A 6000-nucleotide genomic window follows, 5' to 3' on the forward strand; every position below is an offset into this window, starting at 1 on the left:
ACCTATGCGGTATCGTCTATAGTGCTATATTGTACTTCATTATTTTTATGATATTAATGGTAATGAGTATTAATATTAATTTTGTACATGTATAAGGAATTATCCTCCGCCATCTTGGGACATTCTATTATTATGATTCTTGTATTATGTATTGATATATACCTATATGTTATATGACATTTGGTAAATGAAAAACTTGAAACTTGGAACTTGAGATATCGCACATCGAAGTACGCGATTAGCGTATCGGTCAGGCACTCTTCTGTCGATGACGTCACAGGTTGAACGGAGTAACTGTTATGGTGGCCAGTAGCATAGAGGACAGTGTGAACAGTAGCAACACAAACATGTCTGAATACGATCTGGACAGGAGATCTAAGGTTGTTGTATTTGGCGAATATTGCCGACAAGAAGTCGGAATCCAACAATATAAGTTTGAGCTTAAAAAAAAAGAAAAAAAGTGAAATTGACCGCTTGGTTAACACAGACTGGTGTAATAATCGGTCAATCACCAATAAATGTTTACCATTTCTTACTCATTACTAAAGAAAGGAACACAGCATCAACATTTTAAAATAAAATAATGTGCCATTTTATTCGCAAATTAATATTCAAATAAACATACCAACAATACAACAGTTCTCGATACTCTGGTTTGTGAGAAAAGACGATACACACACAGTACATAAATACAGTGGATTTATGCGTTATGTTCTATACAAAACCCGCTTCTAGTCATGAAGGACACTTAATTCAGAAAGTAATATATTATAATCATCATGATCTACAATAGACTAAATCTCTCTCCCGTATGAATACCAGTGTTGAAGTCTACAACAAACTTCTACATATACAGATTTTATCCCTTATTTTACATGTCATTGTCTCAGGAATTACGGACGATTAAATGCTTGAGAAAGATGTAATTTATATACGATCGTTGTCAGTGAAATTATATAAAAGTGATTCGCAACAATTATAATATAATTGATACTTTCTGTACAGGTATAAAGCATAGGTACTTATTAAAACCATCATTTTAGCTCAGTTTTTTATGATAAAAAACATACAATTTATTTCATCGTGACTAATCATAATTAATACTAAAACTTATAAACTCGCAATGATTTTCGTGTATGATTTTTAATTTTTTTTTATGTATTTTTTGTTATTATTTTTTTAATTGTGTCATTATCGTGAAGTGATCGAGATCCTTGTGGTTTTGCTTTCCATTCGTGTCGCATGTTATATCTTCACTTAAAAAGGGACTTTTAAAAGATGTATAAACATGTTCGGAGAATTACGAATTCTCAAGTTTGAGTGGGTTAGTATACCGCTAAACAATTACCAGGTGCGAAATTACGGTCCACAAGCTCGTCACATCTGTCACTGCACCACAGGTGTCTGTGATTTCTGGTGTTATAATCGGCACACGCCGATAATTGCTTGTGAGTTCACGCGTTTGGTTTCTGTGCACTTCAAAAAAGTTCCGATGATATGCTTTTACAGGTTGTACGTAAAATGAGCTTGAATCTTATTAAAAATTGCGTTTATACTATAGGGAATACATTTTCAAGTTGTTGAAATCAAACACATTATTTTTGGAATTCAGTGAGTTTCGTTTTCCTTACAAACGAAAAAATTCGTATCTCAAAGGTTTGTCTATAGAATAATTAACCTAAGTTACCTCAGAGACATATATGTCTCTGGTTACCTCATTCATATATATACCCATGATGTTGAAAATCTACTCTATGAATCGTGTCTGGGAGTTACTGATCTTTCATGGACACGTTTTATCAATTTCTGACAATTATCCAAAAATCACAAATAACGGTATCATTGCTGTTTTGGCTAATAAAAATTCAAAATGTTTAGCATTTATTTCACATCTTGTATGAATTGCATTTTAAACTTCTATTACTAGAAGTATTATAACCGATATCAATACTGGTACATTTGTATGTAACAAACCGGTCATGCCCTCATAATAAAGGCTATGTGATTTAAGTCGTTATAAACGGCCCGTTATTCAAATGTCATACATGTTACAACGACCCATTAAATTTTTTTTTTTTTAAATATACATGTTATATACGACCTGTTATAATAGAAAAAAAGTAAGATGATACACGTTGTATTTGGCCCGTTATAATAGAAAATTAGTAAGATGTTACATGTTGTATATGGCTCGTTATGAGAGAACATTAGAGAGATGCTATATGTTATATATGGCCCGTTATAAAAGAAAATTATATGTCCCTGGTTTCGGTAGCACTTGTTATTAACTAATTCACAAATATAACTCAGAGAGTTTATTCAGCACTTTCATTTTTGTTGTCTAATTCGCATTAATTGCAGGCACGTGTTCACGTTTGTTTCTATATATTTCCTATATGGCGGCTCCGATCGTGTTCAATCTGTGACGTCACAGGTCAGAGGTCACCAAAACGAGGTAATCGGCTTTGAGCTTCAGGTGCACGTGTGTTTTCGAGAAAAATCGCAATTACTCGGTAATGGGTCGGCCGATTTTGATGCGGTTTTCGGCATTCGTGTTTTTTCACTAAACCGAATAATATATTTTACTAAATAATTTCGTTCAGGGTACACTTTAGACTTTCATTGGGTATCAGCTAAGGCCATGAAATATAGAGTATGATTACAATTTGAGTTGACAGTGCTGAATACATTTTAAATTTTGTGAATTTTTTGCATGCTTTTCTAATTAAATTCATCACTATGTTACCTCATGTACATTATGTATGTCAACATGACAAATTTGGTATCAAAATAACAGTGAATTTATAAACAATAAACTGATATAATTGATTCGTAAATCCCCACCTTTAACAGTGTTGATTATAGGAGGCGACTAAAAGTCGATATAGATCAAACGAAAATTTGGTGGGGAGACTCAAAACACCCACAACGAAAAACTGATCATCAACAATATTACATTTGAAGACAAGACAAGACATTTATTTTCGGCATCTCTTCTGAACTTGAAATCAATAACACTCGCCTCATCATGTCAGTAATACACTAATCTCGATCTTTATTGTTAGAACACAAAGGGACGACTTACCTCTGGGAGTAGCATATCGTGAAATGTGTCTTTATTGACAGTAACATCATTTGTTTTCCTGATCACGGTGCAAACATTTCACTTTTTATCCGATATACAATGGCTTGCTCCGAATATAATCATTTCTGTATTAAATGTTGACAAACTGACGGACAAACTTACAACGCACGATGTCGAAAACAGCAGGTTTCTGAAGAATGTAAGCATTATCAGTGTGAAGTGAAAGTCGATTTTATTAATGATCCATATCACTTTATTGTCTATATATCGTTTCTCATTTCGAATTGTTGTAAACGTTTATTTAACCATATATGTCGGGCGCGGATCCAGGAATTTGAAAAGGGGGGGGGGGGGGGGGGGGGGGGGGGGGGTCCAGTAATTTAGTGGTAATGCAATCTTTCGGGAATGACCCCCAGAACCCCCCCCCCCCCCCCCCCCCCCCCCCCCCCTGGATCCGCTAGTTTATGTGTAATTCTATTGTCACAGGGACATGGTGGTTTTCGTTGTTTCGTTATTCCCTGTATACCTATTCAAATGTTTTCCCTTTCCTCTATTTATATCATTTATAGTTTAATCAACTGTCGGTTCGAGTGACGATTGTGTTCTTACTTGTTCAATACTACGTACAGCAATGTTACTGCCCTTTTTATCAGTTGAGACTTGTCCAGTTCTCCTCCTCGAAACTCCATTGGATACTCACTCCCTGCACACCTATCATAGCGACAAAATCAAAGACATAAACTAAACATTAAGTCTAGCTATTTGATTGGTATAGGGTAAAAAATACCGATAGCTAATTTGATGCATTTCTTTCGAAGATTACAGAGGAGCCACAGTCAAGTTTTGGGCCTGTCAATTTAACGATGACTACTTCATATTGTCATTTTGTTTTATCCACAAAATGGTGGTCGACTGAACATTAAATGCACCATCTTCATTTTCGTAATGACTATAAATAAAGCATTCTTTATTTCAGACAATAGAGATTTACCTGTCATGTATATAATGAATCGGATTAACCTCCCGAAGATTTTCCTATTAACTTTTTGTTTGTTTGACTAGGAACAATTTATTTCCTATGTATTAATGTCTTTTCTTCTATTTTCTCCCCTACTTGTTGTTTATCGGTGCATATTCCATTCAGCTCCTTCATATTTTTACAGGTACATGTACTTCAGAAAATATTTTTTATAAAATCACAATATAGTTGGTTACTGAATCCAACATTTCTATCCTGTTTTTCTCTTTAAAATTCTCTTTATTGACCACACTGAATCCAACATTTCTACCTGTTTTTCCCTTCAGAATTCTAATGTCCACACTGAATCCAACATTTCTATCCTGTTTTTCTCTTTAAAATTCTCTTTATTGACCACACTGAATCCAACATTTCTACCATTTTTTCCCTTCAGAATTCTAATGTCCACACTGAATCCAACATTTCTATCCTGTTTTTCTCTTTAAAATTCTCTTTATTGACCACACTGAATCCAACATTTCTACCGTTTTTCCCTTCAGAATTCTAATGTCCACACTGAATCCAACATTTCTATCCTGTTTTTCCCTTTAGAATTCTTCTTATTTGCCACCATGCATCCAACATGCCCATCCTATTTCCATTTAAATTCTCTTTGTGTTATTTTCTACTTAGTCACACCCCATCTTGTTTCAGGTTTTTCAATGTGCTACTACAATATTACAAAATTACTTTCCCAACCGGGAGACAGAGAGAAATCAAACACAACTGATATGTTTTATATTTTATTCATAATTAATATGCACATACCCATATACATATCATACTTTGTATAAAAAGCAACTGATATATAGCAAATGTATAGTAGGTTTGTATATAGCCAACAAAATGCTATAACAAAGGTTTACCAACGCATTAGTGAAAACGTTTATCTGTAAAGAAATGTACTTAAAAACTGACCTGCTTACTTCTTCTGCAAACAAACAATTAACATGGTTTCAAAATCCACTGTAGCATCATTTATCGGTCAACTTCTTATATAAGTCAATATTGACTTCAACTATTTAACTAGAAGGTACATGTACACTGTACATATACAATTAAATGGGATTTTCGGGGTACAGTTTGTTTTTTGTAGTTGTAGTTTTCAACTGTAATTAGGAGAATGTCCTTTCAGAACACTTAATCCTGGCTTGTACATGGCAATCAATGAAATTAACCATATTTACAACCTGCAATGATTACTTACACTTAAGGAAACTTCATTTTTATTTTTGAAATGAAACATTTTTGTAATTAAGAGAATGTCCTTTCAGAACACTAGTCCTGGCTTGTATACTACATTTTAGCAACTGACCACAATTATAAGTTGAAATGGTTTATAAAACTATGGTATAAACTTAAGGAAATCTTATTTGTAAAAATGGAATAGTTTTGTTTTGCAAAACACTTTTTTCAAATAGGATCATGAATTAAAATTACCGTCACCCTCATAGATGTCCTGTGTTACATCAACTGTAAAGATATCTATCCATTGTATTGATCTGAAATATTCAATAATGAAGGCTTATATACATTGTAAATGATTGATGGGTGTATATACAATCTACTAATAGTTGGGGAGAGGGCGTTAATAATGATGGTGTAACTTGTGTCCAATCCTCTGTCTCTTTTTTGGCAAATAAGTGTTTCAATCTAAATCAAGTTGTGTGAACTGTATGAGATCATCATAATTACAAATGAATATTTTCAATTATGGACTTCAGCAAGGCTAACATGTAAGTGTATAGTACTATTTAATGAAGTACTATAGCCTTGTTCATTCCCAGATTGTTTTTTAGAAAGTAGTAGGCTAACTAATGCATACACTGATGTTCATATAAAACTTTTTTTTTCCATTCTTAAAATTAACAACTTTTTTTTCATGGCTATATATGTT

This window comes from Pecten maximus, chromosome 12 (assembly GCF_902652985.1).
Source record: "Pecten maximus chromosome 12, xPecMax1.1, whole genome shotgun sequence".
Classification (NCBI taxonomy): domain Eukaryota; kingdom Metazoa; phylum Mollusca; class Bivalvia; order Pectinida; family Pectinidae; genus Pecten; species Pecten maximus.